At 38.8% G+C, this 12580-nt stretch overlaps 1 protein-coding gene across 10 annotated transcripts in view; it reads right to left on the bottom strand.

The window, feature by feature from the left end:
• Positions 1-12580, bottom strand: part of TSPAN18 (tetraspanin 18) — a 205032-nt gene that overhangs the window by 125816 nt on the left and 66636 nt on the right. Inside the window, exon 3 of one of the 10 annotated variants that reach the window (XM_060764238.2) lies at positions 8948-9106. The exons of the other annotated variants lie outside the window; for them this stretch is intronic. The gene's annotated coding sequence lies outside the window, so the exon portion shown is untranslated. The remainder of the gene's footprint in view (positions 1-8947; positions 9107-12580) is intronic. 10 annotated transcript variants of the gene reach the window in all.

The raw sequence follows: 12580 nt of genomic DNA, 5'->3' as shown, positions 1-12580 counted from the left end.
AAGGGAGGAGGGCTCTGGGAAGGATGAATTGGAACTGCACTTCACAAGCATGTATGCTTGGAATAATGAAGTGTGCAAACAAGGCTAATGCCTTTGGAATGGAGAGAAAGGCAAGTTAATTGAAAAAGAGCAGGGGCTGCCTGCAAATATATATTGCCCTGTGAATGCAGAACCCAATAGACTGGAAGAAGCTCTGACATGGTCACGCTAGTTAAGAGTAATCAAATTACAGAGCATGCTTAGCTGCACATTTAGGATATGCTTTTCTCTTCCTGCTGGGGTCAGCAATCAAAGGTGACCCAGACATTGGCTATCTCCTTTGAGGTTTTATTTAAGCAGATATTCTTTGGACAAAAGAGGGACATCCTTTCAAACTGATGTGCAGCTGCTACTTACACTTGTAGGACATATTTAAAATATTCAAGGAGAAACTAATTTATTTTTCCTAAAACCTAAACTTGGCAATTATCTTGTTTTGTTTTTATAGATTGAAAGAGATTTCCTTATTTTAGCTTCTTGCATCATTTTCCTTTAGTCTGGATGTGCAAACCAACTTCTTGCAGGACATCCATCTGCAAATACACTACATAATTACCCTTCAAAATTTCCCTGCTGGGTTGTTTAGTTCGCTCCTAGGGGAGTTCATCAGCTTCATCCAAAATCAGAGTGTTGTCTTCCTCGGAAAGTTTCCCAAACCAGTGTATCCAGATTAACACTTTTTACCTTATTTATATAGTCTTATACAAAAATGAGACTAAAGCAAAGATAACTAACATCATTCAATTAAAACACTAGTGAAAAGGATTTTATCTTCCAAAGTACTTATTTATTTATTTATTTATTTATTTAACATATTTATATATCGCCTTTCTCAGCCCGAAGGCAACTCAAGACAATGTATTGTCGAACTCAAGACAGTTTACAGTCAGGACAATTCGATGCCCCCAGCAACATAATATACAATTTAAAAACATTTAGCAAATATAAAAACCATACAAAACCAATAAAAACATAAATTCTCAGCGTCTCCTTACTAAAATCATTTTCCAATTCACGTCGTCCAGTCGTTCCATCAATCTATATTTGCATGTTACACTGCATTTGCAAATGTTTGCTCAAAAAGCCAGGTTTTAACTTTTTTACAAAATTTTAGGAGTGAGAGGTCCGATTTAATATCCCTAGGGAAGGTGTTCTACAGCCGAGGGGCCACCACTGAGAAGGCTCTATCTCTCGTCCACACCAAACACATCTGCGAAGAAAGCAGGGCCTCCCCAGATGATCTTAAGAGTCCTAGATGGTTCATAAGGAGAGATGCATTCAGACAGTTAAGCTGGGCCAGAACCGTTTAGGGCTTCATATGCTAAAGCCAGCACTTGAGATACACTAACACTGAATGGCCATTAAATATCGGTAATATGCATCTCATTTGCTCGCCCAAATTTCTCATCAGAATCATGTGTCATAAGAGTGTTATAATACTACCCCATGCTGTCAGTGTAGATTGGGGGGGGGGGCATTTTACTACTGCTACTACCAGAATACCCTGGCCAACATGATCACTGGATTCTGAGAGTCCAAAACATAATTTTTCCAAGGTCTAGTCTAGGCTTTGGAGTCCAAATACTAATTCTGACAAGCTCTAGCTCCTCTTGGGCTATCAGCAGTTCTTATTCCATTTTTTATGACAAAACAATTACTCCAAGCACAGGATATGAAAAGTTGAAATTCTGGTGAGAATTAGTTGAGCAGAAACCTTAGGTCACCAGCTTGGTATGGGGCAGATCTTACCACAAACTTCTGTCCAGTGTCCTTCCAATTTGCATAATTTTAATACAATGATTCCACTCAAACAGGGATTTACATTTGGGGGAAGTGTGTCACCCAGAAAGAGTCCTTCAAATGTTGCAAAATGTTCTTCTTCTGGGTAAATGTTAGGAATACACAAGCTATTAGGAGAAGATATAGATAAAGTGAAAACAACAGCACTGGAATTAAAATACAGCTGCAAATTTCAAATTAAATCAAGATACAACCCTTCACACACACAGCCTCCATCTATGCTGCTAAATAATGCAGTTTAAAATGCATTATATGGCAATGTTGGTGAAGCCACACACATGTACATGATGCAGGAACTGTTGCTTTATCAGAGTTTTTAAATCCCTAGTTGACAAAATTCTAATTCTACATGTTCTTTTCACATAACCCCGGTTTCATCTTCTCAACACTTCTCTGGATGATTCTACTGAGTAAAACCTTTATCGTCACACAAAGTACAGGTCTGCAGCCTTCCTTTCTTGAATGGGCCACCAATTAATTTGCAATCTTTATCCAATAGCCTGGAGATGAGCACAAACATATAAGAAATCAACCAAAGAAACAGACAGATTTCTGAACTAATCCTCCTTCCCCAGATTATTCTGTGCAATGAAATTTGAAGATGCTAATATGGCTCCTTCTGTTAGCTAACTCCCTGTTGGCCTCTTTGGGAAAGCAAAATGAATAATGAAAACATACGAGTTCCTTTCATTAGTGCCTCTGAACTTTCGCTTCCTGTCTGATATTTAAACATGAAGAAATGAGGTTCCTCATCCCTCCCTCGTGTAGTGTGATTTGTGCTTCTGTGCAGCTCCCTGCAGACATAAAGAGACAACTAATGCATTTATTATGTCATGGTCACTATCATACATTCTTTTCGAAGTGTGATAATCCCTTCCACATGGTATTGAATTTCCCAGTGGGTGTTTTTTTCAGTCAGGTTAATAACCTTTATACTATGTAGACAGAGAAAGAGATTAACAGGGATTGTACTTAATCCAAGTGTGTAGTAGTCTTTATACTCCGGATTTTATTCTCTTATGTATTCTTTCAGTAATCGTTGATAAAACCAAACTGACACAACTCCTGAAAGGCTAGCAATCCCCCCCCCCCCACCACCACCCCTAAACTATGCATTGCTATATATAACTTACTTTTCAGACAGGAAACCCAATATGTATTCTCAACCACATTTATTATCTCAGTCCTTTCTTGCCTGTATTTTCTTATGAAATGGCTTTTCTAGCCACAATTACAAATTACTTCTTCAATAAATTTCTAAGAATTTGAGCTACTTTTATCGAGTTACTCAAATATTCCTTCATATTCTTGATAACATTTGAAGGAATATGTGTCTCTTGTCTTCCTTTCGATCATTAAAGGATCATGATATAATAAGATCCCTACTAAAGCTCCAAAAAAAATCAATTCATTAATATGAAGATACTGGACACCCAACCTTTAAAAACCTGAGTCCAGATTTTAGGAAGAGTTTGAGGCATAAATAAGTTCTTTGTAGATGATGCAGTACAGTCCACAAAATAAGCATACCTGTGCTCAAGCAAACCTCACATCCCAGAAATCAAGATCTTTTTAAAAAGGAGGAGGTGATGGTGGTGGTGGTTTTCAATAGCACATTTACAACACTTTATAGCAATTTCAGTTGCACTACTACCTGCAAGAGGACACTACACTCCTATCGATGCAACCCAGAATTGCATTGGACCTTTTGGCCACCATTTCACACTACTGACCCAGAATAAGAGTTGGTTAAATCAAGTGCAATTTCTCAGGTGAAACAATTTTAAAATAATCTTGTTACTGTTTTGCTTTTGGAGAAAGGGGAAGATTTGACACATGTTTTATTTGCAGTTTTTATGGGGTTTTTTTAATTAATTTTTATACCATTTTCTTTTACAGTGAAAGAAGGAGAACAATTATTGTGATAGAAAGTTGTGAAGTTTAGACAGACCGTGGGGGATAAAATAAAGGGTAGGCGGGGTAAGAGAGGTAGGGAGGGGCCCAGAAGTAAAATAGAAGGGATAAAGGGGAGGTAGGAATGGGTGGAGAATGGGATGGGGGTCAGACGAATGTGTGCATCACTTCCGTTCAGTCCGCAGAGGAGTGATTATCTTGTTGTATTGTTCCTTTTTCCTGTTCCTTGCTGTCCTTGCTCTTCTTACCCATCGACTTTTAAGTGTCCAGTTTGAATTTGCTTTTCAAATATTCTTCCATGTCCTTCCAGCTTATTTGTTTGGTCTTACTGAGTTCTTCTATTTGACTCGATAATCTGTCACAAATTCTGAAATCTGTTATTTTCTTTATCCAATCTTCATTAGTTGGAATCTCTTTATTTTTCCATTTCTGGGCTATCAATATTTTGGCTGCCGATGATAAATAAAACAAAAAAAATTCTTCATTTTTCTTCAGACCTAAATCTGTTATGTTCAATAAATAATATTCAGGTTTGAGCTCAAACTTTGTTTTAATACTGTTTTGAGTATGTAAATGAACCGTCGTCCAAAATTTTTTAATCTTCTTGCATTTCCAATACAAATGGAAATAGGTTCCAGCTTCCTTTCCGCACTTCCAGCACTGCGTATTGTTATTTTTACTAAATTTCGCCAATTGTACAGGTGTCAAATGCCATCTATAGAAAACTTTGTGCCAGTTCTCTACTATGCTGCTGGCTCTAGTGTATTTAAGCTTGACCTTCCATACTTGTTCCCATTCGCTTATTAGTATAGAGTGGCCTATATCCCTGGCCCACTTGACCATATTTTCTTTTACTATTTCCGTTTCAGTATTCCACTCTAACGGGTATTTGCAGTTTTTATGGTTACCCAAATAAAAACTTAACAGCTATTTGACATGCAGGAAGGAGGACCAATGCAAAATCTTGTATTGTTTGGAAACTGTCCCATGCAAGGAATACAAGTAATATAAGCCAAGGCTAGGGGTGTAAATATGAGGATTAATAATATTTTCTCTACCACTATCACCCTCCAGAGGGGAAAACAAATACTGTTGTACTGTTCTCACTTAGTATTTGTCCATCCCAAGGATTACCCTGTGCAGGAATACAGGAAAAGGGTGGGTTTTTGCATAAAAAATCATAGGTTTTGTGCAAAAAAGCACATAATTTTCACATGTTAAAAATCTGTTATGCAAAATAATTTTTGAAACAGACATATCTCCCCACTCAATAGGCAAATTCTGTTTACTGTGTTATTCTTCCCAACCAATTTCCCCAAGTGTCGAGGAATCTCTTTTTCTGCCACAAAAGGAGTAATGCAACAGTAAATATTCTTTCCCTCCCTGAACAGGACAGAATGCATGCACAAGTAGAAGGATTCAGTCTAGCCCATGGGGTTCGGGGTAGCAGCTGCCTGCATGCAGAGAGCCAGAATCAGTAAATTTAATTCAAATTAGCCACTTCTACGAGTAATGGACTTCCTCAAAGTGGATTCCACTCAAAATAGTCTGATTATATGATGTGTAATGTGACATTTAGAGAAAAGCCATACCTTGGTAAGTAATATATGCCTTGAATACAGAAGATATGTTTAAATAATATGTTCGAAATAATATGTTTGAAATAATATGTTCGAAAAAAGGTGAAAACCTGGATTTTTGAGCAGGCCTTCCCAAACATGGCATAGCTAAAAGGAATTATGGAATTACTTGATAACGCAATGGAATAACAATTTGACATGAAGACGCTCACGATAACGTTTTAAGGCTTTGTATGGTTTTAATATTTTTATATCGTATGCTATTGTTTTTTTACAGAATTTCTTGATTGTTTTTACTTGTTATAATTGTTGAAGCATCAAATTGTTGCCAATTTATGAAACGTTCCGAGTCACCTCTGGGCTGAGATGGGTGGTATATAAATATAGTAAATAAATAAATATAGTAAATAAATAAATATAGTAAATAAATAATGAATCTATCCCTGTGAAGGAGAGCCAGCATGGTGTAGGGATTTCAATGCTGAACAGGAATTCTGGAAGACCAGGGTTTAAATTCTCACTTGGCCATGGAAGCCCACTTTGAGAAGTCACACTCCCTCAGCCTCAGAGGCAGGTGTTGACACACATCACTGAACAACATTTGCCAAGAATTACCTATGATAGGTTCACCTTAGCATCATCATGAACCAGGCATGGCTTGAAGACATACAAAAATCTGTGCTGAGATGGAAGATGCTTGAGAGATTACAAATATATGCAATAAATAAATGTAAAATAAAAAATAACAAGCACTAGTCCTAGTAATTTCCATGCACGTCTTAACAAAAGACTTCTATGCGGAAACCTGAAGACTTGCTGTCAGAGAGTGTTACATCAAAATTACAGAGTGTGTAATGTGGACACTAGTTCTCAATATTTAGTCTTACAGATGTTTGGGACTTCGGTTCCCAGAAGTGCCTGGCAACCTGGCCAGTGGTGATGTATTTTTGAATTTGAAGTCCAAAATATTGAGGGAAGGCAATGGGTGAAGCCGACACTGAAAGCAGTGGTTTGACATAACATAAGACATCTTCCTATGTTGCTAAACCTAATAGGAAAATTACGATGTATATGAATTAGACAGCAAACAAGTAAAACCAAAACAGATATAACTGAAACAGCACAAAGCATCAAGTGAAAATAATCCTGCCCCATTCCTCACAGCTCATTCCTGTGGAACACACACTACAAAAGCATCTTTGTATCTGGCTGAAATGTGTGTACCTCCAAATGCTGGCAGCAACCACAGAATTAATTCAGCCCAGACCAAAATCAATTTAACTCAAAAAAAGGAAAACAGGCCAAAGGATCAGAGTCTGAAATTCTAGACCACTTTGGCATAACAAGAGTAGGGTTCTTCTAAATTACATGTACAAGCCTCTGCTTTTAATCATGAGTACGTGTTAGCAAGGGAAAAGCAACACAAACAAAGCACACCTGCTAGCATGTTAACTGTAATAGATAGGCTGCTCTACTTGCAGAAACATCACACTTTTAAAGCCCTATAGCAAATGACATTCAGTTATGGTTAATCAAATTTCCATGTTCTTATATGAGTGAAGGAAAAATTCCTCACTGCTTGTTGGTTTTACTACCCAAGGAAGAAAAATGAAAATCTGATATGAAGCCATCAGGATATTGAAAAGAAGGAACAGCTTAGGTAACCCCTATTCTCTCTTTCTCTCTCTCTGTCTCAATCTCACAGACACCTACACACAGGATCAGGAGATAGGCAAACACCCATCTGACCCTGACCCTGATCCTGCATTTTGCTGTGCCAAAGCACAGGCAAGATATAGCTTGCAATAGAAGAATTTATTCTATGGGGTATTCTGAAAAATTACTTATTGCATTATAACTCTCAAAATCCATGGCAACACAAGTTGAGGAAGGCAGAAAGCTACAGTTTAAAAAATCACTTGCCCAGACTTCGATTTTAGATTCATCATCCAATTGCAGCTTTCAGAAATCTTATCAGTAGCAGCAATACAACTGCCCTATATTTAAACAGGTGGGTTCCTCATGATTTCCTATCCTATTCTATAAAGTCAGAGAACCAGTGTAGTTTAGCGGTTTGACTGTTGGCTCTTCCACACAATCATATAACCCAAAATATCAAGGCAGATAATCCACAATATCTGCTTTGAGCTGGGTTATCTGAGTCCACACTGCCATACAATGCAGCTCAAAACAGATAATGTGGGATTTTATACAGTTGTGTGAAAGTGGCCTAGGACTCTGGGAGGCCAGGATTTGAATCTCTATTTGAGCATGGAAATCCACTGGTCTGTCTTGGGCAAGGCCCATTCTCTCAGAATCAGAAGTGGGCAATGGTAACCCCCCTCTTAACAAAGCTTGACAAGAAAGCCCTGTGATGAGTTTACTTTAGGATCATCACAAGTTGTAAGACCTGAAGGCACACAACAATAACTATAAAGTTAAAAGTGGTTGCGATTTCTGCCATTCTGAACATAAGCAGGAATTAATTTGTTGAACACATTAAACCTATATAAACAGATTCAGATTTCCTAAAAAACAGGAGAACAACATTTTTGGACGCTGAGAGTTCTATATTTGATCAGTGGAACCATTCTGCATCCTAGACTTTGTGGGATTTTAAGCTTGTTGACATCCCCTCAGTTTCACGGTGAGATGCTACTTTTGACACAAAAACAGTAACAAAAATTGGGGGTTTTTTTACTTCAAATATAAGAGGATGGCTTTTGAGTATCATCAGGACATCAGGAGTATCAGAATCTAGACTGTAGGTTGGTTCTTCAAAACAGCACTTAGTAAAGGAGACTTTCCCAGCACTATGATCATAAAAGTAATGCCATGTTATCTTCAGCTCTGTTTTTTTTTAAAAAAAACTGTCCTTGCAATCCACATATCATACAACTACAACAGGCCACTTTTCCTGCTCTGATTTTCAGGCCAGGTTTAAAACCAGAAAAACAATTTTAGTACATAATCAGTATTTAAAATGTGGGAATACATTTTACATTCACATATGAACTGTTCATATATAGCATAAATTAATATGAGAGCCCCGTGTGGCGCAGTGGGTTAAACTGCTGAGCTGCTGAACTTGCTTATTGAAAGATTGCAGGTTTGAATCCGGGGAGCGGTATGAGCTCCTGCTGTTAGCCCCGGTTTTTGCCAACCTAGCAGTTCAAAACCATGCAAATGTGAATGGATCAATAGGTACCGCTCTGGTGGGAAGGTAATGGCGCTCCATGCAGTCATGCTGGCCACATGACCTTGGAGGTGTCTACAGACAATGCCGGCTCTTCAGCTTAGAAATGGAGATGAGCACCAACCCCCAGAGTTGGACACGACTGAACTTAATGTTAGTGGAAAACCTTTACCTTTACTTTAATATGAGATCGAAAGAAAACCAGGCAAGTGCAAATACTCAGTCCCAGAGAATAGAATTCCAGTGCTGTAACATTTGTATTTTTCAGCCATAAGACATGCTCTTCTTTTATTTCCAAATGCAGACCATACAGTGTTCATTTCAGATGAAAATCCTGACTGCTTTGAGGTACTGAAGCTCATAAATGTCAAAGCTATTATTGCCAGAAGAGTTGAGATTAATTACTTTTGTCACGTACCCATACCACTAGGATGAATTCCCCTCTTGAAGTCTCCTTCAAACCAACAATGAAAGCGTGGGGGGACCCATATCCCTTGTAGTAGTAGCACGGAATGCTTCGGTTCAGAAGAGACATAGGGTAGAAAGTAGAATGCCAACAGTAAAGGGAGATGTTGCCCTAGAATTTCAATAATGCAAAAGAATCATGCACACTTGTTACACCTGTGTTTCAAAATCATTTCCCTGTTGTCTTCTTTTAAAGCAGTGTAGGAACAATTTAAACAAATCACAGATATATGGGAGGCAGCCTAGGATTTTCCCTTGAAACTAACTGTGAGTCATTTGTATCACTCTGAACTCTGTTGTGTGACAAATGGAGCTAATGTGAGTGAAAGCCCTTGGCCAATGAAGTAACTGAAGTGTGAACACCTTTTGCAAGAGCTAGCTCTCTTTCCCCCCTCCACTCCTTTAGCAGAAGGGGAGGGAAGAGCAACCATCCATAGATCGACCTCACACTTATTCTGAAGTTGAATAAAACTGTGCCAGTAAAAATAATAACAATAAAGAAATGATCGTTCAGGAAGAGTTCATTGTTCATGATATCTGGAGGTGTGAGAGCTCCTTTCCAATACAGTGTGTGTGTATATGTGTGTGTTTGAGATGGGGTGGAGATAGGGAATTTGGTCAAGAAAATAGCCCAGGATGCCACACTGTTCTGCATCAGATTAAGAATCCAGGTGAGAATATGATGCTCAAGGACTGGAATGCACCATATAGGCACATTTGATCTTTCTAATCCTGCAACAGGGGCCCCTGGTGGCAAAGGAGGTTAAACCGCTGTGCTGCTGAAAATGCTGACCAAAGGATTGGCGGCTGGAATCCAGGGAGTGGGGTGAACTCCTGCTGTTAGGCCCAGCTTCTGCCAACCTAGCAGTTTGAAAACATGCAAGTGTGAGTAGATGAATAGATACTGCTTCTGTGGGAAGGTAATGGCACTCCATGCAGTCATGCTGGCTACATGAGCTAGGAAGTGTCTACGGACAACACCGGCTCTTTGGTTTAGAAATGGAGATGAGCACCACCACCCAGAGTCAGACACGACTAGGCTTAATGTCAGGGGAAACCTTTACCTTTACTTTAATCATGCAACAAGAATATGCCCTTTTGCCATTTTCACACTTGCACATCAAAGTAGTAAAAATTTAAAAATATAAACAGTGACTAGATCTGTGAAATGCTAAATACTCACTAGGGCACTCACTACCCACTACACCACAAATGTATTATTTATTTAATTATTTCGGTTGCTTCTACCCCGCCCTTCTCACCCCGAAGGGGACTCAGGGCGGCTTACAAAAGCAAGGCACATATCGATGCCCACATCACATAACAGCAATAAAACAAATAACATCAATTAACAATTAAACAACAATTCTTGCATTATAACCATAAAACCAATAAAACCAATACAAACCAATTTCTCCTCATTGACGGTCAGCGTTCGCTATCTCATAGTTCAATTCCAATTCCACAATTGTCAGTCCTGTCAGTCCTATTCGTCTGGTTGTCCTTATCTAGTTGTCAGATTGCCCAAAGGCCTGGTCCCACAACCACGTCTTTACCTTCCTCCTGAAGGAGAGGACGGATGTTGATGCCCTAATTTCCCCTGGGAGTGAGTTCCACAGGTGAGGGACCACCACCGAGAAGGCCCTGCTCCTCGTCCCCACCAACCTTACTTGTGATAGCGGTGGGGTCGAGAGCAGCCCCCCCCCCCCGATGATCTCAAATTTCAGGGTGGGACGTAGAGGGAGATACGTTCGGACAGATACACTGGACCGGAACCGTACAGGGTTTTGTAGGTCAAAACCAGCACCTTGAATTGTGCTCGGAACTGAACCGGCAGCCAGTGGAGCTGACACAGCGGGGGGGGGGGGGGTGCTCCCTGTATGTTGCTCCGGTGAGCAATCTGGCTGCCGCTCGCTGGACCAGCTGAAGTTTCTGAACAGTCTTCAAGGGCAACCCCACGTAGAGTGCGTTGCAGTAGTCTTTCAGGATGGAACAAGATCGTGAACCACTGTGGCCAGATCAGACTTCCCAAGGTACGGGCGCAACTGGTGCACAAGTTTTAGTTATTTATAAAAGACACACATTTATCTAATGCTGCTTCAGTAATATTTGTGTGGGGTTGTTTTTTTAGTAAACGTGAACATTTATGACATTTTTAGATAAGTGTTTTAGGGATAACCAATTTCGTTCACATTTCTCCTGTTACATTTCCCCAACAATTTCCTCTCATACATGGTTCTTCAATCCCCAAAAATGGCCCCTTTACACAATAATTCCTTCATATATTCATTTTTATCATTAATATTCCAAAATGCATTATTTTCTGGGTGCATTTATTTTATAAGAACAATGAAGCACAAAAGTATTCAGAAGTGAGAAAACAAAAGGATACATGTATTCTATTTCATGAATTATTTAGCAAGTGCATATTAGATTAGTTAACATTAAAATATGAATCAAACAAATTTCTCACAAATCCCAAGAAAGGGACTAGGGAGAAAGGAACTATAGAAAAGACAGAACACACAGTGAGAATGATTTAATTTGAAAATTTAAAATGCTTTTTAATTAACTGATATTCAGTTATACTAAGTATTTCTAGGAAGCAACCAAAAATGCCACAAGGCACAAGAAGAGCCTGAAATAAATCACAGAAAACTGAATAGGCACCACATTCCAGAGACTGCTAATGTTTCAACTTGACATAAACATTTGCAATCACATTGGTTTCTGCTAATATTGAGCAGATGGATCTGCAACCCCACACTTTATTTAACTGATCAATTTGCTCAGGTAACAAAACAAACCCCATTTCAAGTGGTTAGTCTGGATTCATGTAAATCCTGATTCTTACAAACTTCTTCTGACATATAATTTATTTTAAAGCATCAGAGTGTTGGGGAGAGGCAAGAGTAGATGGCGGGACAATAGACAAGAAGCTATTTCAAAATAAATGAGATTAATTGAAAGTGAGTTAATATAGTATGATAAGGAAAGGATGTATTAATGCCAAGTAATTTAATAGGTCATACGATGAGGAAATAAAGCGCTGAGCCTACTACAGCATTAAGTGAGGTAAGTTAAATAGAATCTGACACTAATGCAATTGAGCTGCCACAATCTCAAGAGAACGGGGGAAAGCAACCATCATTATTTAAAAAATAATGGTTCTGGAAGAATTAGATTGTTCTGCTTAAAAGGAAGCTGAAACAAAAATGGCTAGAATACTGCTTAGGAAGAAAAAAAAGGCTAGCTGAATAGAAAAAAATACAAAAAAAAGTAATAAAGAGCACACCCAAAAGCTGGTGTGGAACTATTTTACAAAGATCACGGGTGAGTTCTGAATGGTAGCATAAAAGCCTCCTACTCAATGTACATTGAACCAAAGCTTGAAAAGATTACTCTCCTTTAAGAAGAAAGACAGGATATAAATGCAATAAATAGATAAATAAATAAATCCCAGATCCTACAGCCAATACGGCTACTGGTGAAATCATGCTAGCTGATTCCAGAAACCACAGCTCAAAAAAGTAGTTCCCAAGCCATGGACTGGATCCCTTAACAGGAGCACTCCTGTTAAAAAGGG

This window comes from Anolis sagrei, chromosome 1 (assembly GCF_037176765.1).
Source record: "Anolis sagrei isolate rAnoSag1 chromosome 1, rAnoSag1.mat, whole genome shotgun sequence".
Taxonomy (NCBI): domain Eukaryota; kingdom Metazoa; phylum Chordata; class Lepidosauria; order Squamata; family Dactyloidae; genus Anolis; species Anolis sagrei.
This window is presented reverse-complemented; position numbering and strand designations above follow the sequence as displayed.